This window comes from Pongo abelii, chromosome 6 (assembly GCF_028885655.2).
Source record: "Pongo abelii isolate AG06213 chromosome 6, NHGRI_mPonAbe1-v2.0_pri, whole genome shotgun sequence".
Lineage (NCBI taxonomy): Eukaryota > Metazoa > Chordata > Mammalia > Primates > Hominidae > Pongo > Pongo abelii.
Window position 1 is genome coordinate 124,716,321 of NC_071991.2, and position 24,135 is coordinate 124,740,455.

General features: G+C 40.4%; 1 pseudogene; it reads left to right on the top strand.

The window, feature by feature from the left end:
* The first annotated feature begins 380 nt into the window (after window positions 1–380).
* On the top strand, window positions 381–24,059 carry LOC100436643 (PRELI domain containing protein 3B-like; annotated as a pseudogene).
* Window positions 24,060–24,135: the final 76 nt, after the last annotated feature.

Below are 24,135 nucleotides of genomic sequence, written 5' to 3' on the forward strand. Positions count from 1 at the left end.
TAAATCAAGGGATCATAAGGACCTTTAAGGCTCATTACACATGGTACTCTATGGAAAGGAGTGTCAATGCTATGGAAGAGAACCCAGTGGGGAGAACATCACGAAAGTCTGGAAGGATTACACCATTGAAGATGCCGCTGTTTTTACAGAAAAGCTCATGCAAGCCATCAAGCCTGAAACAATAAATGCCTGCTAGAGCAAACTGTATCCAGACGTTGTTCATAACTTCCCAGAATTTACAAAAGAGCCAATCAAGGAAATTATGAAAGAGATTGGGGATATGGCAAAAAAGTTGGGGAGTGAAGGGTTTCAAGATACGAATCTTGGAAATATTCAAGCGCTAATAGATACCGTGCCAGAGGAATTAACAGAAGATGACGATGGAGGTGAGTTCTTCTGAACCAGTGCTAGACAATGAGGAAGAAGATGTGGAAGAAGCCGTGTCAGAAAACAAATTGACATTAGACAATCTGGGAGAAGGGCTCAGATTATCCAAGATTGATTTTGACTTCTTTTATGACATGGGCTTTCTATATATGGGCACTGAAACTAAAGCAAATGGTGGAAGAATTGGTACTAAATAGAAACATTTTGAGAGACATGAAAAAGCAAAAAAGTCAGATAAATTACCACATATTTTCCTAAAGTTACACCAACTGTGCCTGCCTCTGCTGCCCCCTCTTCCACCTCCTTCACTTCCATCTCTGCCATCCCTCAGATAGCAAGACCAACCCCCGTCTTCCTCCTCCTCAGTCTGCTCAATATGAAGACAAGAAAGATAAAAGTCTTTATGATGATTCACTTCTACTTATTGAATAGTAAATACATTTTCTCTTCCTTAGGATTTTTTAATAATATTTTCTTTTATCTAGCTTACTTTATTATAGGAATATAGTATATAATACATGTAGCATACAAAATATGCATTAATTGCTTATGCTGTCAGTGAAGCTTCCACCCAACAGTAGGCTATTAGTAGTTAGGTTTGGGGGAAGTCAAAAGTTATACACGAATTTTTCACTGCCTGGTGCATCCATGCCCCTAATCATCCCATTGTTCAAGGGTCAACTTTGGTTTTGACCCTTGAACAGTGATGAGGATTAGGGACACAATGCAGGATTTTGAACAGAGGCATGACATGAGCATTATGACTACTTACCTATCATTAGAGATGATGTGCTTCAATTATACATTCTGGGATCTTACCTTAAATCCGAAAAACTTTTCAGTAGATTAGTCCTTTTTCAAATATTCTGCTCAGGTTTACAGGGATTATTTTTTACAACAGGACTTTAAAATAGGACTAAATTTGCCAAAGGCCTCTTCCGTGTTCACAAAACCACCTTTAAATATGACATCTCTGGAGAGGAGTGTGTGTGTGTTTGTGTGAATGTGTCTAAGTGTGTATGTGTATGAAAGCATGGGTGTTGTGGTGAGGGTGTGCATACATGTATGTGGAGGGCTTGGTGTGTACATGTATGTGCAGGCACACACACGCTCCCAAGCTAATACCTGGATGCTGCTGCCATCCTACTGGGCTCATGCCAAGTCCCTTCCCACTCTGATATTTTAGGTGCAAACCTGTGTTTTTGGGTGTGGAGCAGAGTCTGAGAAAAAGTAATATCCCTAGGCGTGTAGTCATGGGCCAGTATGCCTCTGCAACAAATGAAACTTCAGCTCTAGATACACACAGTTCGGGCAACTTGACATCTGCGTGAAAGATTTTGTAAATTATGCATTTTCTCCATGCTGTATAGTTAAATGAGAGATGATAGATACAATGTTAGATCTTGTGCAGGCATTTAAAAAAAGAACATGAAGCATATTTCTATATGTTAATACAGAATTTGTTCCTAATGGTAGCTAGGAGTTGAATCAGAATAAGCTACAATAGAAATTGCTGAAGACACTAAAATAATTTGAAACCTCATTAATTCATTCTCTAATAAAAGCATTGATGCATTGACACTTAAAAAAAAAAAAAAAAAAAAAAAAGAAGGAACCACATCATCTTCAGTTGGTTGGGAAACAGCTAGCAAGGGTAAAAGAGTATTCTTTCACATTGTATTTTTCCACAAAAGCCCTGTTACCAGGCACCACGTATTTCAAAGAAATTTTACTGCTAGAACTTTGTGGTACATTTTAGGGTTTCTAGCAGCAAGGGCATTAACTTCTCATATTTTACTTCATTCCTGATATTTTTATTGAAAGTTAATTTTTCTTTACAGGTCGTTGTACTTGCTAATATTGCCTGAATAAAATGTAATGGTGCAATAAGGTAGAATTTGTCCCATGGAACAAAGAAACGTGAGGCTATCGAATAGGGACCTTCAGCTTACCACCCTTTGTTTGCTGTTCCAAGGTGCCTCTATGATAAGCTTAACAGATCCTTTAACTATTAAACTTTCATATCCAAAAGGCACTCTATTAACATATTTATCTAATAAGAGAGGAGTGCAATATTACCCTGTATTAATTTCTTTTTTAAAATTCATCTAGAAAATTGAATTAAACCAATTCAAATCTTCTGATAGAACATACAAGCCAATAAACTTTCCTCTCTATCTCCCTTCTAACTGTCATGTAATCTAAATGCTGGCACTCAGTATTGTTAAATTATTATTTGTCTAAGGGTGTTTACATCAATATTCAAACTAAATGGTAATCTTCTGAGATGGAAAATATGGCAGTTTAGATGTATTCTTTGCTGATATAGTCAAGGAAAGCATGGACCCTGGAAGTAGCCTGCCTAGGTTTGAAGCCCAGGCCTGAGCCCACTAACTTTGTAAATAAGGTCAAGTTATCTAACCTCTCTGGAACTCCATTTCATTATCAGTGAAATGGAAATAGCAATAAGGATGTCAAGAGGATAAAATGAATTCATATATGAAAGCACTTAGAACAGTACTTGATATGTGATAAGTTGCTATCGATAAATGGAGAAATATTTATCACCTACTCTAAAGAAAAAAACTCATGAGGTGGGGGACATGTAAATTACTGCCTCTACCTCTAGCATTATTTTGCTATAGACCAGCTAGTCTCATTAAATCTCTCTTATCCTCAAAGGTATGGGGCCCATGCTCTCCTCCTTGCAAAGATAGTATTCACACAGGTGATTCTGAACATGAAGCCAAATTGCCATTTTCATTTCTTCTCTTCTTTTTTGAATGTTCTCGTTGATTATTGGGGAAGAATATCTTGAGCTTATCTCTTGTGAGGGAAGACCTAATATGTTCCTTCCCAGGATTATTGGTGTTTATGGGGGCAATATGGAGCGGCAAGGCCTAAGAATATGAATAATATAACCCAGAAATGATTTTAGGGATTCACGCTCCCTGGCAATCTGGTGAAATGCTGATGCTGCCATCCTCCAGGGATGTAGATCAGTGTTGAAGTGAACCAGAGAGAGTGTTGTGCATTATTTCCTATACATGCCCATACACACACACACTAACATGGCCCCCACCCACACAGTGATCATTCACTCAAAAATGGCATGTCCTTCCACCCATCTCCCTCCTGAAGGTTCTGTGTTTGTTCCCTCCGCCCAGAACGATCTGGTCCAGCCCACGTGTTACTTCCTCAGAAAGGTTTTCTGTGATCAATCAAGGGTCTGAAACAGTAGCTGGCACATGATAGACACTCAATAAATAGTTATAGATATGTGAAGGAATGATCTGTGTTTTCACAAAGTCAAACAGTATCTAGCCAAAAAGCTACAAAGTCAAAAGACAGCCTTTGTCACTTTCTTTTGAGGGGATAGAAGGGTTAACATATGCACGTGGTTCAAAATTCAAGTAGTACAAAATAATGTACAGTGAAAAGTCGTCTATTTTCCTGTCCTTCATCCATCCTGTTCTCCTCCTAGATGCAACTGATATTGTGAATTTTTGTGCGTTCATAGATTTTTTCCTTTTGTCAACCACTATGTGTGTATGTGTATAGGCATACCTACACAGCTATACATATATATGTATAATCTGCCCTCCCCTCCCCATTTATAGCTATTTTAAACAATCTTTGTTGTCTATTTCTTCCCAGAGTTCTTCTGTCTTTGTTTTGTGTTTTGTCTGTTTTGAACACCTAATATAGTTGAGCTTAGAGAATTACCAAATCAAATAATAATTATTCAAGTTCTTTAAAATGAGAGCTATTTCACTGAGAATAATGGCCTCAAGTCAAACAGCACATGTCCTCTCTTATAAATGGGAGCTAAACAATGGGTACACATGAACATACAGGTGGAATAATGGACACTGGAGACTACAAAACATGGGAGGATAGGAGAGATGGGGGCTGAAAAGTTTCCTAGCGAGTACAATGTTCACTATTTGGATGAAGGGTACACTAGAAGGCCAGACTTCACCCGTGCGCAATATATTCATGTAACAAAAATGCACTTGTATCCCCGGATATATAAATGTTATAATTTAAAAAAATAAGTAAAATAAAATGAGAGCTCCTCTAATGTTTATAAAATTTATTTTATAAACATTAACATTAACATTATTATAAACATTAACATTATTTTATAAACATCTTGTTTATAAAAATTTATTTTGGGCCAGGCACGGTGGCTCCCACCTGTAATCCCAGCACTTTGGGAGGCCAAGGTGAGCAGAACACTTGAGGTCAGGAGTTCGAGACCAGCCTGGCCAACATGGTGAAACCCCATCTCTACTAAAAATATAAAAATTAGCAGGGCGTGGTGGTGCGTGTCTATAATCCCAGCTACTTGGGAGACTGAAGCAGGAGACTCGCTTGAACCCGGGAGGCAGAGGTTGTGGTGAGCTGAGATCGTGCCACTGCACTCCAGCCTGGGCAACAAAAGCAAGACTGTCTCCAAAAAAAAAAATAATAATATATATATATTAATATATATATAAATAATATAATAATATAATATATATATAGCAACTCATTTTTTAGAATACTATGTGTTAAATAAAACAAATAAAATGTAAAATCTACAGATAAGTTCATGAGGAGATAACCTTTCTATGGCATGGGATATATTAGGAGAAGGCTCAGGAACATATCCTATCAACATAGGATATGTGGTATTTTTATATTTAACATTAGTGTGAATGTGATTTTTAAACACAGAGGGATTCTGGTAACAAATTAAGCATTTTTATCCTTTAATAGTTTTTTGGAATGACTTACCTACATAGGTTAAAAATCTCCATGTCCTATGTGATCCATATCTAGTTATGCTGTTTGGGCCTCTAATGCTAACATTCCTTTATTTTCTACCCACTCAACTGCATGAAGCCATGACTTCTGCCTTTCCTCATTTCTAGAATATTTTATTTTACTTGTCTTATCTCACATCCCAGAGGTAATGTACAAATTTCTGCCCAACACGAATATCTACTTGCTTCTTTTTACCCCCATTTTCAAATTTTCAGCTCTTACAAAATGTCTTTGAGGCTTACCCACAGCTAAAAGTGACGAACCATAGAATAGGTTATGACCAGTGCTGTGTCTTAGAAATAGGAATCTTTCTAAATTAATTGGCTTAAAAGTCAATACTTTCCCACTATGAAGCCTATTATGGAAATGAATAAAACTGTAAAGTAATGAATTAAAGGTAATTTTGCATTGTATACCATTTGCCGTATTTGACTTACAAATTTCACATTTAAATAAAAGAAGTTGGGGTTGAAATAAAAAGCTGTTACACAAGGGAAAAAGAAAAATACTTAACAGAAATTCATGATCAATATTTCTCTTGAAAGAAAAATAGATCATTTTTGATAAAAGAGTTCAAACAAGTGACTCATGACAATATTAGTTATACATTTAAATATAAATGCGTGTGTGTGTGTGTGTATGCACAGACAACAGTGAATTTCCTTGGAAAGCTTGGGTTCTTCTCCAACCTAAGGCCAACTGAACTGAATAGCATCCTTGGAACTTTATCTTCTACCACTAATAGGCTATATTTCAGACAGACAAATTGAACAGAAGAATGAGAAAATGTAGCTATAGAAGTTTTTTTAGAAAAATTTATTCAATATGTTTTCAAATACAGAAACTATATACATAAAAAATATAAATACATGTGTGTGCATTTTTCATAATAAAAACTACAGAAAGCAAATCAATACTTGACAACATTTTCTTGGCTGGAAGAAATATGCAGAATGTATAGTGATTCTCAAATGGAGGTTTACAACTGGGGAGGTACTGAAATCTCAAAAAAAGGGAAAGATGCAAAATGTTTTTATTCCACTATAAGCAAAGAATCTGAAGCGTTTCAAAACATGGGTATGTGGGAGATAGAAAGAGGGTAAGTGACTATAGGACTGCTTGGACTAAAGAAGGAACTAGTCTCTGGACTCTGGCCCCAAGTTCATAATCATGATTCTAACAGCCAGCATTTTTTGGCCATCACTCTGAGCGCCAGGCACCGGACTAAGCACTAACTCGTTTTATCCTTCCCAGACCTTCATATACACAGTGTTAATACTTCTATTTTATGGATGAAGAAACAGATGTCTTGAGAGCTCAAGTAACTTACCAAGATCACACAAATAGTAAAGTCGAAGTCAAGATTTGAAACAGGACATCAATGCTTTACTTTTCTTTTCTTTTTTTTTTTTTTGAGACGGAGCCTCTCGCTCTGTAGCCCAGGCTGGAGTGCAGTGGCGCCATCTCGGCTCACTGCAAGCTCCGCCTCCCGGGTTCACGCCATTCTCCTGCCTCAGCCTCCTGAGTAGCTGGGACTACAGGCACCCGCTACCAGGCCCGTCTAATTTTTTTTTGTATTTTTAGTAGAGACGGGGTTTCACCGTCTTAGCCAGGATGGTCTCGATCTCCTGACCTCGTGATCTGCCCGCCTCGGCCTCCCAAAGTGCTGGGATTACAGGCCTGAGCCACCAGGCCCGGCCAGGACATCAATGCTTTTAACCACTGTATACTGTGCTACTCTATTCTATTCTACTCTACTGGAAAGAACTGATTTTTGCTTTTCACTAAAACATTCTCATTAATGTCTTTGCTATAGTTGACTATGATTACACCATATAGTCTGTTCTCTTAAACCATATCATTTCCTAAGAGCTATATTCCAAAATTATTTGGATATTTAGCATAAATAGATGGATTGTACTGGGATCCAATGATTGAATTGCTGGCTTCCTACAAATTTGTTCTGTGGCGAGGTGCATAATAAAAGCTCTTTTGTCTAACAGGAATAATAATAGCTAATGATTTTTGAGTACCATGTGCTAGCTGCTATTCTGAGAGCTTTAAGTTTATTAACTGAAAGGGATTTAATCTTCATAACAACCTTATGAAGTAGGTGCTATTATTATATCCAATTTATAGATGGGAAAACTGAAAATGTGCTTTTTGAAGACCTGTGAACAGATATAATCCCTAAAAAGATATGAAAAGCAAGCTGCAAAATTAAAACAAATGCTTAATAGAATGTCTACCATACATAACATTATATAGGTTCTATTAGTTATTGAATGTAATATATGTGAAGTCTTTATTACATCTGAAAACAACTTGTAGAATAGATTTTTCTCACTTGCAAGAATTCCTGAGTATTCACTGTGCTTTCTAAGAAAGACATCTCAGCCAACCTTTAAATAAAATGAGTATTCATAGCCAAAGACCTCAAAAGGAAAATCATAAAAATCTCTCAAACATTTTCACTGAAAAAATAGAGAGAGAGAGAGAGAGAGAAAGTTGAGGGGTTTCCCAAAGAAAGGGAAAGACTTTTGAAGGGGCTAAAATAGCCTTGAAAGTGCTAAGGACTTTACATTCACCTTGTTCAAGTTCACTCTAAGTTTAAGATGCACTAAAGAACCATGAAATAAGATTTGAAAGCTGATGATCCTGCTCTGCTCCCCGCTGGCCGTATGACCCTGGGCAAAGCCCTTAGTGGCCCTGTTCCTCATCATCAAACAGTACAGTTGTAAAGATTAAACAAGGTGGTGTACTGGAAAGTGCTTTGCCAACCATATATTTCTACAGAAGTAAGATAGAGCTGTTAATTCCAGCCATTCAGTTTTTCTCCTATTGAGAGAAAAGCAATTAAAATTCTAAGGTATTTTTAAAAGAAATTTTGTATTCTTTATTATTAAGTAAATGTAATAATGCAACAAAATGTTGTCAAGTCACTCTCTGTCCTTGGGAGACTTCTTTCTATAAATAGCTAAGGATAATTAACCTATTGACTTTCTGTAAATGAGCATTGCTTAGATGCTGGAGAAGTTTATTTATTTAAGTAGTCTCAACATACTCTCTGAAATATTATTTATGCCTGCCAGTGCTCATCAAGGTGCCCTGAGCACTTTTGCAGCCACTAGCCTCTGGGTAAGGTGCTACTGAGACCCACAAGGCAAATGTCCACTCTGTTTTCTCAAAAACCCAAGTCCCTGCAGCTGCCTGTGGGGCTGCCCTAAACTGTGTGAGGGCCTCAGGCACCCTTTCTCTCACTCAAGGCCTGGGCTTGAGCAGAAGAGATAAAGACCTTCTTTTCTCAGGTTCAGTGAGGAGATGGCTCAATCTGCCAGCCAGACTTTTCCCTCCACTTCAGAAATTTAAGGAACCCTATGCAAGGGGACCTTGCAAGCCCGTCTTGGCACAGAGGTCACTAGAGACAAAATAAAGAGAAGCAGAAAGAGAAAGAGGGGAATGATGGAATCCCGCAATTCTCTTCAGCTGTCCAACTATGTGCCAGTTAATTTTCACAATATTTTCACCTGGCTGAGTGGAGCCTAAAATACTGAGGACAGCCAAACCTTCCTTCCCCCTTCTCTTAAGCTGTGTCCCCACCCCAGCACCTGCGTCCCTACACTCACAGGCATGTGCATAGCATTATGTCTTCTACCTGGGAGAAACTGGGGTGGGTGTAATGAAAGGGGAGGAGGGTTAAGAAGACAAACGTAGAGGAAGGGGCAAAGGGTAAGGTAACTACTCCATCTCTGTCCCTCACTCCAAAACTGAAGTGTTTGAGAGATTTAGTGCAGCTCCAGAAGTAGCAGAGCCACCTCTTGGCCGGGGGAACAAAGTGCAGGGCAGGAGGGCCATTCTCCCAGCCCCTTAAAGAAGGCAGGAACACCTGAACTCTGGAAGCATTGGAAACGTGGAATCAGCCCAGACTTGTTGCAGGACTTCTTGTGCTGGGCATGGCAGCAGTGAGAAATCACCAAGTGACATTACCACATCGGAGTTAGAATAGAATCTGAATCAAGGGTGCACGAATCACTGCTGCCAGCCTGGTGCATAGATGTGCATAAAACACCCTAAAAACCACACCCGGAAATAATGCAAGTGACCTTGAGAGGCCACCAGAGTCAGACAGGTGGGGGCTCATGCTACCATGGCTTACTCCCTAATGACAAATGTGGCCTGGGACACCTTGGTTACATTCCCTGCATTACTCCTCTCACTAATCCATCCATGTGTCTTACAGTCCTGACCCACATCACAAGGCTCCCCTGTAGATGGAGGGGGAAGCCTTCAGCTCCCAATGGAGAACCACTTGTGGGCTCGACAAAACTCCTTCTCATATAAAAGTTCAACTAGGTTTTTGACTCTTTATCAAAAATTCGAACATGGGACAAGTTGATAAAGTTTACACCTGTCAGTGAGACAAAGATGATAATAATTAGGCACAAAAACTGATTCATCTTATGCAACTCTTGCACCCAAGAGGGCTGTGTAACAGGTAGTCTGAAGTTGCTACATATCATGCCTTAAATCTTTGTCCAAAGAAAGACAGCACTGAGACAGGCTTACACTGAACCTAATGAGTTGCTCTGGTGGTCTTCTCAAGCTTGAAGCAACTATTTCCGTCTTCCCAGGACTGAAATGGTTATGAATCACTGTTTCTGTGTTTAAATCTTGATTTCTTATGATTTTCAAACATAAATGTTGCTACTTTTAGCTGCTCACAGATCTAGAAAGACATGGATACATACCTAAAATTTGTGGCTGTATTAGATACAATCTCCTTTCACAAAATCTTGCATATCACACTACTTGCAAAAGGGTGCCTTTTCCCAGTTGTGTGGCAGGGAGTGGGAGGAAATTTCACTTTATGTTAAAATGTCAACTTTTGATGGAATAAAACCTGAAAATGGAGAGACTATCACACGAATAAGAGAAGATAATATTGTCCATTTACTACCTAGGTGGATTTCACTGTTTCTTTAAAAAAAAAAAAGTTTGAAATGGAAAGGAACTTTTAAAAGCCAAATTAGGCACCAAAAAAAAGTTCTTATCTTACTCTGATTCCCCCTAGTCCCATTCACCTGTGTCTATGACCCAAAGCATTCTAGAGAGAATAATAGGAAGAGGTAAAAGGGAAAGAAGGTAGAGGATGAATAAAATTGTCCTCCAAGAATCTTGGGAGACACTAAAAATTAGGGAAAAGGATTCAGAACTTCAAATGAAATTGCAGAATAAAATCTTACATTTTTGCTCCAACACAAGCATGATTTCTATGCTCACCAGTTATATAAATATAAGGTGTAATTTAATGGGTCTTCATTTGCCATTTGGAATCCGTTTAACAGAGTTGCTCTATCTGGTTTTATCTACTTTAATTAATTTTTACACTTCTACTCCTAAATCTAAGGCATCTTCAAAAAGGGTATTGCCTAAAACTTTAAAATAATACAACTGTTACTCTAAATAGTCATTTAGTCTCAATCCTACTTGGGTCTATTTGGTTCTGGCTGGAGTACAGTGGCTCCTTCATAGCTCACTGCAGCCTCAATCTGCCAGGCTCAAGTGATCCTCCAGCCTCAGCCTTCCGAGTAGCTGGCATGTGCCAGCATGCCTGGCTGATTTTTTATTTTTATTTTTAGTAGTGGTGAGGTCTTCCAATGTTCCCCAGGCTGATCTTGAACTCCTGGCCTCAAGCAATCCTCCCGCCTCAGCCTCCCAAACTACTGGGGTTACTGCACCCAGCAATTTAAAAATCTTTAATGGAACAAAAGAGAGTATTTCAGGGGAACACTCCTTGCTACATGGACAAAGGATGCAGGAGCTGGAATCTAGCTTTTGTTTTTGTCCTCCTTCGCTGAGCAGCAGGAGCAGAGGATTGAGCTAATTGACTTCCATAATGGCACATTGCTTTACTTGGTCCTAGGAAAGTCTCTCTTTTATTTTACTTTCGAATTTTGTACTACTCCCTATTCCTTTTCCATCTCCCCCTCCCCAAATTGGCCTCATTTCTCATGTGTTTGATATATTTTTCTTTTATCGGACCACCCTTATTCTGTACTCAAGCCTCCCCCTAATCTTGGCACCCACTCTCCAGAGTCTTCTTTCCATCTATGGTCATGCCCTGATGTCAGCTTTAGCACCCTGGGTTATCTGTCCCTCTGCCTCCTCACTCACCATTTCCTTCCCTGCTGGCTTGATGTTGCCATGACTGTCCAATCAGTAACCACCCTGCTAGGTAGGCTCAGGGCTGCAGTTCTGGAACAATGGCAATCTGCAGGAATAGCCTGGATCTTCCAGGAGGCCTTTGGCTTCCCAGGATCTGCTGTCAGGGAACCTCCATCTAACACATAACCAAAAAAAAAATAACTCTCAGGGAGGAGCCAAGATGGCCGAATAGGAACAGCTCTGGTCTACAGCTCCCAGCGTGAGCGACACAGAAGACGGGTGATTTCTGCATTTCCATCTGAGGTACCGGGTTCATCTCACTAGGGAGTGCCAGACAGTGGGCTCAGGTCAGTGGGTGCGCGCACCGTGCTCGAGCCGAAGGAGGGCGAGGCATTGCCTCACTCCGGAAGCGCAAGGGGTCAGGGAGTTCCCTTTCCTAGTCAAAGAAAGGGGTGACAGAGCTGGAAAATCGGGTCACTCCCACCTGAATACTGTGCTTTTCCGATGGGCTTAAAAAATGGCGCACCAGGAGATTATATCCTGCACCTGGCTCAGAGGGTCCTACGCCCACGGAGTCTCGCTGATTGCTAGCACAGCAGTCTGAGATCAAACTGCAAGGCGGCAGCGAGGCTGGGGAGGGGCGCCTGTCATTGTCCAGGCTTGCTTAGGTAAACAAAGCAGTCAGGAAGCTCGAACTGGGTGGAGCCCACCACAGCTCAGGGAGGCCTGCCTGCCTCTGTAGGCTCCACCTCTGGGGCAGGGCACAGACAAACAAAAAGACAGCAGTAACCTCTGCAGACTTAAATGTCCCTGTCTGACAGCTTTGAAGAGAGCAGTGGTTCTCCCAGCACGCAGCTGGAGATCTGAGAACAGGCAGACTGCCTCCTCAAGTGGGTCCCTGACCCCTGACCCCCGAGCAGCCTAACTGGGAGGCACCCCCCAGCAGGGGCAGACTGACACCTCACATGGCCGGGTACTCCAACAGACCTGCAGCTGAGGGTCCTGTCTGTTAGAAGGAAAACTAACAAACAGAAAGGACATCCACACCAAAAACCCATCTGTACATCACCATTATCAAAGACCAAAAGTAGATAAAACAACAAAGATGGGGAAAAAACAAAGCAGAAAAACCAGAAACTCTAAAAAGCAGAGCGCCTCTCCTCCTCCAAAGGAACGCAGTTCCTCACCAGCAACGGAACAAAGCTGGACGGAGAATGACTTTGACGAGCTGAGAGAAGAAGGCTTCAGATGATCAAATTACTCCGAGCTACAGGAGGATATTCAAACCAAAGGCAAAGAAGTTGAAAACTTTGAAAAAATTTAGAAGAATGTATAACTAGAATCACCAATACAGGGAAGTGCTTAAAGGAGCTGATGGAGCTGAAAACCAAGGCTCAAGAACTACGTGAAGAATGCAGAAGCCTCAGGAGCTGATGTGATCAACTGGAGGACAGGGTATCAGCGATGGAAGATGAAATGAGTGAAATGAAGCAAGAAGGGAAGTTTAGAGAAAAAAGAATAAAAAGAAACGAGCAAAGCCTCCAAGAAATATGGGACTATGTGAAAAGACCAAATCTACATCTGATTGGTGTACCTGAAAGTGACGGGGAGAAAGGAACCAAGTTGGAAAACACTCTGCAGGATATTATCCAGGAGAACTTCCCCAATCTAGCAAGGCAGGCCAACATTCAGATTCAGGAAATACAGAGAACGCCACAAAGATACTCCTTGAGAAGAGCAACTTCAAGACACATAATTGTCAGATTCACCAAAGTTGAAATGAAGGAAAAAATGTTAAGGGCAGCCAGAGAGAAAGGTCGGGTTACCCTCAAAGGGAAGCCCATCAGACTAACAGCGGATCTCTCGGCAGAAACTCTACAAGCCAGAAGAGAGTGGGGGCCAATATTCAACATTCTTAAAGAAAAGAATTTTCAACCCAGAATTTCATATCCAGCCAAACTAAGCTTCATAAGTGAAGGAGAAATAAAATACTTGACAGACAAGCAAATGCTGAGAGATTTTGTCACCACGAGGCCTGCCCTAAAAGAGCTCTTGAAGGAAGCGCTAAACATGGAAAGGAACAACCGGTACCAGCCACTGCAAAATCATGCCAAAATGTAAAGACCATCAAGACTAGGAAGAGACTGCATCAACTAATGAGCAAACTAACCAGCTAACATCATAATGACAGGATCAAATTCACACATAACAATATTAACTTTAAATATAAATGGACTAAATGCTCCAGTTAAAAGACACAGACTGGCAAATTGGATAAAGACTCAAGACCTATCAGTGTGCTGTATTCAGGAAACCCATCTCACATGCAGAGACACACATAGGCTCAAAATAAAAGGATGGAGGAAGATCTACCAAGCAAATGGAAAGCAAAAAAAGGCAGGGGTTGCAATCCTAGTCTCTGATAAAACAGACTTTAAACCAACAAAGATCAGAAGAGACAAAGAAGGCCATTACATAATGGTAAAGGGATCAATTCAACAAGAAGAGCTAACTATCCTAAATATATATGCACCCAATACAGGAGCACCCAGATTCATAAAGCAAGTCCTGAGTGATCTACAAAGAGACTTAGACTCCCACACATTAATAATGGGAGACTTTAACACCCCACTGCCAACATTAGACAGATCAACGAGACAGAAAGTCAACAAGGATACCCAGGAATTGAACTCAGCTCTGCACCAAGCGGACCTAATAGACATCTACAGAACTCTCCACCCAAATCAACAGAATATACATTTTTTTCAGCACCACAACACACCTATTCCAAAATTGACCACATACTTGGAAGTAAAGCTCTCCTCAGCAAATGTAAAAGAACAGAAATTATAACAAACTGTCTCTCAGATCACAGTGCAATCAAGCTAGAACTCAGGATTAAGAATCTCACTCAAAACCGCTCAACTACATGGAAACTGAACAACCTGTTCCTGAATGACTACTGGGTACATAACGAAATGAAGGCAGAAATAAAGATGTTCTTTGAAACCAACGAGAACCAAGACACAACATACCAGAATCTCTGGGATGCATTCAAAGCAGTGTGTAGAGGGAAATGTATAGCACTAAATGCCCACAAGAGAAAGCAGGAAAGATCCAAAATTGACACCCTAACATCACAATTAAAAGAACTAGAAAAGCAAGAGCAAACACATTCAAAAGCTAGCAGAAGGCAAGAAATAACTAAAATCAGAGCAGAACTGAAGGAAATAGAGACACAAAAAACTCTTCAAAAAATTAATGAATCCAGGAGCTGGTTTTTTGAAAGGATCAACAAAATTGATAGACCGCTAGCAAGACTAATAAAGAAAAAAAGAGAGAAGAATCAAATAGATGCAATAAAAAATGATAAAGGGGATATCACCACCGATCCCACAGAAATACAAACTACCATCAGAGAATACTACAAACACCCCTACGCAAATAAACTAGAAAATCTAGAAGAAATGGATAAATTCCTTGACACATACACTCTCCCAAGACTAAACCAGGAAGAAGTTGAATCTCTGAATAGACCAATAACAGGAGCTGAAATTGTGGCAATAATCAATAGCTTACCAACCAAAAAGAGTCCAGGACCAGATGGATTCACAGCCGAATTCTACCAGAGGTACAAGGAGGAACTGGTACCATTCCTTCTGAAACTATTCCAATCAATAGAAAAAGAGCGAATCCTCCCTAACTCATTTTATGAGGCCAGCATCATCCTGATACCAAAGCCTGGCAGAGACACAACAAAAAAAGACAATTTTAGGCCAATATCCTTGATGAACATTGATGCAAAAATCCTCAATAAAATACTGGCAAATCAAATCCAGCAGCACATCAAAAAGCTTATCCACCATGATCAAGTGGGCTTCATCCCTGGGATGCAAGGCTGGTTCAATATACACAAATCAATAAATGTAATCCAGCATATAAACAGAACCAAAGACAAAAACCACATGATTATCTCAATAGATGCAGAAAAGGCCTTTGACAAAATTGAACAACCCTTCATGCTAAAAACTCTCAATAAATTAGGTACTGATGGGATGTATCTCAAAATAATAAGAGCTATCTATGACAAACCCACAGCCAATATCATACTGAATGGGCAAAAACTGGAAGCATTCCCTTTGAAAACTGGCACAAGACAGGGATGCCCTCTCTCACCACTCCTATTCAACACAGTGTTGGAAGTTCTGGCCAGGGCAATAAGGCAGGAGAAGGAAATAAAGGGTATTCAATTAGGAAAAGAGGAAATCAAATTGTCCCTGTTTGCAGATGACATGATTGTATATCTAGAAAACCCCATTGTCTCAGCCCAAAATCTCCTTAAGCTGATAAGCAACTTCAGCAAAGTCTCAGGATACAAAATCAATGTACAAAAATCACAAGCATTCTTATACACCAATAACACACAAACAGAGAGCCAAATCATGAGTGAACTCCCATTCACAATTGCTTCAAAGAGAATAAAATACCTAGGAATCCAACTTACAAGGGATGTGAAGGACCTCTTCAAGGAGAACTATAAACCACTGCTCAATGAAATAAAAGAGGATACAAAGAAATGGAAGAACATTCCATGCTCATGGGTAGGAAGAATCAATATTGTGAAAATGGCCATACTGCCCAAGGTAATTTATAGATTCAATGCCATCCCCATCAAGCTACCAAAGACTTTCTTCACAGAATTGGAAAAAACTACTTTAAAGTTCATATGGAACCAAAAAAGAGCCCGCATCGCCAAGTCAATCCTAAGCCAAAAGAACAAAGCTGGTGGCATCAAGCTACCTGACTTCAAACTATACTACAAGGCTACAGTAACCAAAACAGCATGGTACTGGTACCAAAACAGAGATATAGATCAGTGGAACAGAACAGAGCCCTCAGAAATAACACCGCATATCTACAACTATCTGATCTTTGACAAACCTGAGAAAAACAAGCAATGGGGAAAGGATTCCCTATTTAATAAATGGTGCTGGGAAAACTGGCTAGCCATATGGAGAAAGCTGAAACTGGATCCCTTCCTTACACCTTATATAAAAATTAATTCAAGATGGATTAAAGACTTAAACGTTAGACCTAAAACCATAAAAACCCTAGAGGAAAACCTAGGCATTACCATTCAGGACATAGGTATGGGCAAGGACTTCATGTCTAAAACACCAAAAGCAATGTCAACAAAAGCCAAAATTGACAAATGGGATCTAATTGAACTAAAGAGCTTCTGCACAGCAAAAGAAACTACCATCAGAGTGAACAGACAACCTACAAAATGGGAGAAAATTTTTGCAACCTACTTATCTGACAAAGGGCTAATATCCAGAATCTACAATGAACTCCAACAAATTTACAAGAAAAAAACAAACAACCCCATCAAAAAGTGGGTGAAGGACATGAACAGATACTTCTCAAAAGAAGACATTTATGCAGCCAAAAAACATGAAAAAATGCTCACTATCACTGGCCATCAGAGAAATGCAAATCAAAACCACAATGAGATACCATCTCACACCAGTTAGAATGGCAATCATTAAAAAGTCAGGAAACAACAGGTGCTGGAGAGGATGTGGAGAAATAGGAACACTTTTACACTGTTGGTGGGACTGTAAACTAGTTCAACCATTGTGGAAGTCAGTGTGGCGATTCTTCAGGGATCTAGAACTAGAAATACCATTTGACCCAGCCATCCCATTACTGGGTATATACCCAAAAGATTATAAATCATGCTGCTATAAAGACACATGCACACGTATGTTTATTGTGGCATTATTCACAATAGCAAAGACTTGGAACCAACCCAAATGTCCAACAATGATAGACTGGATTAAGAAAATGTGGCACAGATACACCATGGAATACTATGCAGCCATAAAAAATGATGAGTTCATGTCCTTTGTAGGGACATGGATGAAATTGGAAATCATCATTCTCAGTAAACTATCACAAGAACAAAAAACCAAACACCGCATATTCTCACTCATAGGTGGGAATTGAACAATGAGAACACATGGACACAGGAAGGGAAACATCACACTCTGGGGACTATTGTGGGGTGGTGGGAGTGGGGAGGGATAGCATTGGGAGATATACCTAATGCTAGATGACGAGTTAGTGGGTGCAGCGCACCAGCATGGCACATGTATACATATGTAACTAACCTGCACATTGCGCACATGTACCCTAAAACCTAAAGTATAATAATAATAAATAAATAAATAAAAAACAAACAAACAAAAAAAACTCTCTTGGAACTCTAAGGAGTATGTGTCATACATACTCCTAATTCAGAATTGGAGAACAAAAAGTATCATCATAATGGCATTGAACTCTACTTCAGGGGAATTTGGAAAATATGAAAAACACAAAATACCTGTTTGTGTCTGCTCTTCATCAATCGTGGCCTGCTATTCAGGATTTACTAGGCAAACATAATGTTCAAGCATTGACTAGCTATCCAGAATGCAGACAATGTGTGCCCCCAATTCAAAAGAAGCATAAAGGAGAAAATATTATTGTGTTTATAACACCATAAAGGGATTGAAAATGAGCCATGGTCCGCCAAACTAACAATGTTCAGATTTGTGCTGCTCTTCGGGGGCCTGTTGCCGATCTAGGACTCCAGTGGACCCTGCTGTAGGCTGAAAGAGTTCTTAAATGTCCAAGAAAACTCTGGTCACCCACTGGACACATCATTCTTTTGGTGGGATTTACCACAGCAGGCCCATCGGAGAGGTGGCTTAGTATAGTAGACTGTTAATAATTGTGTTCTTTATGAAAAAGCTTTCAAAATATGCAATATGATGGAAATTCTTTGAAACTCATTTTAAATCTTCAATCTGGCAATGTCAGGCAGACAAAACATGGAGCAGCATATGTTTTTAAGTATCTCACAGCTGTCGTCTTAAAAGCTGTAGACAGCTTTAGTTCAGCCAACATACTCATTTCCTGCAAATAAAAAGTTGAACAGACAAATACCCATATCTCTGCACTCAAAATGCATGTGTTTGAATATTATTCTTCATTATATATAGCACTTTTTATTTGTAAAGCACTTTCTAATTACTCTGGTGACTTACTCTCTAAGGCAATCCTGTGAATGGCATTTTCAGAGTTGATAGACAAGAGAACTAAAATGCTGAGACTGTGGTACAGGCTGAGGGCCTGTGCCTCTTAGGTCCTGCAGCTCCATGTGTTGGGATGAGGAGATGTTGAAAAATGTGAGGTGCATTTAGAGACTTCTGAATCACTACTTTCTGCCCTAAGTGGATGTTCTTGGGGCAACCTGTTATGTGGTGAGATCTGTCCTTGGCAATGTGAAAGTAATGCTGGTTTATACTTTATGATTCTTTTCTCCTAAGTTACTTAAAGTGCTTTTCAGGTAATAACTCACAAATTACCCTAGCATCTCTATGATACATGTCTGCGGCAGATATTATCTTCATTTTAGCAATAAGAAAGAAATGGAAGCATAGAGTCATAGAACAACTTAGAGCCTCTCCTGCCTCCCAGCCAGCAGGCTGATTTAGCAAAGAAGCATGCAAGTAAATTCAATGAAGATCATTTTTCTTTGAGACAGGGTCTTGCTCTGTTGCCAGGCTGGAGTGCAGTGGTGCAGTCATAATTCATTATAACCTCAAACTCCTGGGCTCAAGCTGTCCTCCCTCTTCAGCCTCACAAGTAGCTGAGACTACAGGTGTGCACCACCATGCCCAACTAAAATTTTTTAAGAAATAGGGTCTTTCTATGTTGGGCAGGCTGCTCTTGAACTCCTGGCCTTAAGTGATCCTCCTGCCTCAGCTTCCCCAAGTGCTGGTAATACAGGTCCGAGCCACCATGCCTGGACTCAAGGAAGAACATTCTGATGGAAAAGACTTCAAACATACTTATGTATTAGCAACAAAACTAAGAAATAATTATGTGGTGAGTCCGAAATAGGGCTCTTTGCATTGATGATTCACAAGAAATATTAAATAACTGCAGCAACAATAAGAATCTGCTTGTTCTTTGTTTAGGAGCTGATTGCAGACCCACTTTGGCCATTTAAACTCCTTTTCAAGGCCAATAAATTCTTATTGAAGGATTTTTTCGTTCCCCTCTACTTAGAAAATAGAAGCCCCTTTTGCATCAGAAAATGTTTCTCTGACAAAAAATGTTTTTAAAACTTTATGAAATAAACAGAAAAAAGAAATGGAACAAGTATAGTTCCTACCATGCATAATTAACCGGGTAGCTCTTAGCATGTGTGTGTGTTTATTCATCTGATTTTCCAGCTCTTTCAAGGATCCAAATGTAAAATGGAGCACTTGGGAAAAACTCACAGATTTATAAGGCGCTCTGGGGAATGCAAGGTCTATAAACCCACACATTAGCCTCATCCATAGCTAGGGTATGAAGTTCTTTTACTGCCACAATATGGACCGTGATGTTTCTAATCCAGAGATAATTTGGTATCAGTAACCAATATAACATTGGCACTGAAATGTCCTTCATTTCCCTTTACTGCTTCCAACCTAGGCAACGTGAATGTAATTGAGTGGAAATTGCTTTTCAAGGAGTTGTGTCTGCATGAGAACATGAAACAAAGGATTAAGAGTCCATCTCATCTCCTCAGGCCAGCTACCAAGCACTTTTATATTTGAAAACTTAACAGAAAGTTCATATGGTGGCTTCTCATGCTGAATTTATATGGTTTAAGTAGAATTATGTACTGAATACAGTTTTCACAAGCCAATAAACAGGAGTGCAAAAATAGAACCTTTACTTTTCTCTGTAATCAAGCTAAACTTCTATCTCAAACTCTGAGTCTTCTCTGTAGCAGGAAAGTTAATCTTCCCGATTTAAATTAATTCAAATTAGTGGTTCTTCAGTCACTTCAAGGATAAAATTAGACAAATTCAGGGTTTCATGCTTTCCCTTTCATTGTTTTGGGATGTCAGTGCAGTTCTGTGGGAACTGCATGCATTATGGTGCTGAGAAGTGAGGCAGCTTCTCCACTGGCATCTGATGACAGCACTTTCACCTGCTGGTCTTTGGTCAATAGTCTCTATCTCCATAGCATCCTCTGTTGGTGTGCTTGGGTCCACCATGGCCTCTGGCTTTTCCACGCTGCTCCTGACTGGAAACCCTTGTCACAACCAATCTCAGCCATGTCCACAACCCACTAGGGACATTGAAAATTCTTGTGGGCTCTTCTCTAAGCTGCAGGAGTCTCAGAATTGCCAGAGCCCTTCTCACCTAGATTTGCCTCATTGTCCTCTCTGCTTTGCTACTGCTTCAGTGTGCCCATGAGGTTCACTGTGCCCTCAGGCCTCACCCACAGAGCAAGCACAGTTCTTCTCTGCTCTTGGAACCCTCCAAGTCAATCTGAGCCTTCTCTCAACCTCACCCAGGCATTGGTCACTGCTAAACAAGGACTCTAGAGTCAAACTTGCAGAGTGCAAACACTGGCTCTGCCACTTACTAGCTATGAGACTTTGGGCCAGTCTCTTGACTCCTTTGTGCCTCAGCTTTCTCATCTACAAAATGGGATCTACATCATAAGGTTGTTGAGAAGAGTAAATGGATTAAAATATGTACACTTGGAATACTGGTTGGCACATAGTAAGTTCTACATGGGTTGGATATGATTATTGCTGCTGGTCCATGGTGGAGGCTGAGGATGGGGCACTTCTCTCAGAGCCATATCAGCATCTCCCTCCAAGCCCGTTGAGGGGAAGAATTAGCTGTCACTTTGCACTGTCTTCTCATTCTAATGTCTATTGTATAAACATTGTGCTCTGAATCCTTCAGTCTCTTAGGCTTTGGGAAATCAAAACACCTTTTCTCTTTCAAAAACCTGAACTTATCCAATTTCAGTCTTTGACTCTGCCATAGACATCAAGAAACTATTAAACTGTTGGAAATTAAAAGTCAAGAATTTGTCTTCTTCACTTGTCTCTCCCCTAAGGTAATAACCCTGATCTCCCTGATCAGGGGGAAAGACTATAAGTTACAAAGTTAGCATTTCCCTCTTTTTTTTTTGGATGAGGAAATTAAGTTTCCATCCAATTATTTTTTTCTTTTTATTCCTTTTATGGCCATCAGAAAACTTCAGAAGAAAGAGAGATAGAAAATAGGATATTATGGGGATAAAAAGGGAGAAGGACAAGATGGCTGGCTAAATCCAGCCAGGAATAGCTTCTGCCACTAAGAGAGGCCAGAGTAGCATGGCATATTCCAAACAGATCTTATGAGAGAATGCACTGAAAGTGGATGGAGAAATGATACAGATACTGGGGCTGAGGTGAGAGGAAGCGGGAACCCTGCACAAGGTTGCCAAGTGCTGGGTCTCATTCCTGCCCCTGAAAGCTCCCAAGCAAAAGTGAGTTAGGGAATTGCAGAGTGGCTAACTCTTACCATGGACCGCTGGGATCCTAGCTGCAGGAGATCGCATGGCCCCCATGAGCATTTAAGTTGGTAGGGAAAACTACCAGGAGAGTCAGTAGAGACAGAGATCCAGTCTGCAGGGAACCTGGGGAATTTGATGTACAAAGGGGTGCAAAGGAATACGGACATACCACAAGGCTTGCCATACTTCTCTAGGTGGCTCTGACCTTTGTTAACTGCTTGACCTGGCAAGCAGGGCTGTCTTTTCCATGGAACCAAGTTAAGTGTGATCTACACACACACACACCCATCCACTGGTCCCTCGCAGGGTCCCTGCCTGGCCACTTCCATGAAATCAGGCACACAGTGAAGCCTCCCCTGCTCTGCCAGAGCACTTTTGCCAATCACCAACACCGTAGTGCTATTACTGGTGGCCCCTGCCACCCCACCATAGCACTTTCACTGGTGGCCCCCACTGCTCTACTGGAGCACTTTCACCAATGGCCCCCCAACTGTCTTGCTGGCGTGCTTTTGCTGGCAATCCCTGATGCAACACTTTAGCCAGCAGCCACCAACAGAGCACTTTTGCCAGTGGCCTAGAAGCACCTCAACCCTCCAACCTCAGTATGGCCAGTGCTCAACCTAGAGGGGCCAGAGGGCAAAGGCATGGGAATGGTCCCAGCCCCCTAGGGCTAGAGGACACAGCTCAGGAGTGCTATATGAAGGCTTGTCCATCTGAAAACATCCATAACTCCAACTTATAGTTGAAGTCAATCAACTATATTCAACTTAAATGATCCAAGAGTTGAAAGATGATATAACCATTTTAAGAAAGATTTAAACTGAACTTCTAGAATTGAAGAATTCACTACAGCAATTTTGGAATACAATGAAAGTATTAACAACAGAATAGCCCAAGCTGAGGAAAAAATTTCAGAGCTTGAAGATTGCTCCTTCGAATCAATGCAAGCAGACAAAAATATAGAAAAAAGAATTTTTAAAAATGAGCAAAACCTCCAAGAAATGTGGGATTATGTAAGGAGACCAAACCTATGACTCATTGACATTCCTGAAAGAGAAGGAAAGAAAGTAAGCAACTTGGAAAACATATTTCAGTATATAATTTACAAAAATTTTCCCAATCATGCTAGAGAGGTTGACATGGAAATTCAAAAAATTCAGAAAACCCCTGCAAGATACTATACAGGATGACCATTTCCAAGACACAGTCATCAGATTGTCCAAGACCAACAGGAAAGAAAAAAATCTTAAAGGTAGAGAAAAGGAGCCAGTCACTTAAAAAGAAAACTCCATCAGGTTAACAGTGGACCTTTCAGCAGAAACCTTACAAGCCAGAAGAGACTGCGGGCCTATTTTCAGTGTCCTTAAAGAGAAGAACTTCCAACCAAGAATTTCATATCCCCCCAAACTAAGCTTTATAAACAAGGGAGAAATAAAATCCTTTTCAAACAAGCAAATGGTAAGGAAATGTTTTACCACTAGGCCTGCCTTACATAAGGTCTTTAAGGAAGTGCTAAATATGGCAACAAAATAAAGATTTCTGCCATCAAAAAAAAACACACACACATACACACTTGCGGATGCAGGGAGCGGGGGCTGGTGTAGCCTCTGTGCCTCGTTCTTCCTAGACCACCCAGACATCGCTCAGGCTGCCAGCACCGTGAAGATCTGGACTTCGGAGCACGTCTTTGACCACCCGTGGGAAACTGTTACAACAGCTGCAATGCAGAAATACCCAAACCCTATGAACCAACTGTGGTTGGAGTTCATGTGTTGGACAGACATATAGATCCCTCTGGAAAGTTGCACAGCCACAGACTTCTCAGCACAGAGTGGGGACTACCTTCCATTGTGAAGTCTCTTATTGGTGCAGCAAGAATGAAAACATACGTGCAAGAACATTCTGTAGTTGATCCTGTACAGAAAACAATGAAACTTAAATCTACTAATATTTCATTTACAAATATGGTTTCAGCAGATGAGAGACTTATATACAAACCACATCCTCGGGACCCAGAAAAAAATATTTTGACTCAAGAAGCCATAATCACCATGAAAGGAGTTAGCCTCAGCAGTTACTTTGAAGAACTGATGGCAAGTATGATATCCTCAAACACTAGTAAAGGCCAAGAAGCAATAGAATGGGTAATACATAAATTAAATGCTGAGATTGAAGAACTGACAGCCTCAGCAAGAGGAAGCATAAGGACTCCAATGGCAGCAGCAGCGTTTACAGACAAGTGATCATGAAAGTTGGTAGACAACGTTGGGTAGCCCAGGTCTCTCCAAGCTGACTATATATTTATTTGTTATTTAAAAAATGCAACTACATTTTAGGTAGTTTTTTTTTTATAAACTGGTGTAAGGCTA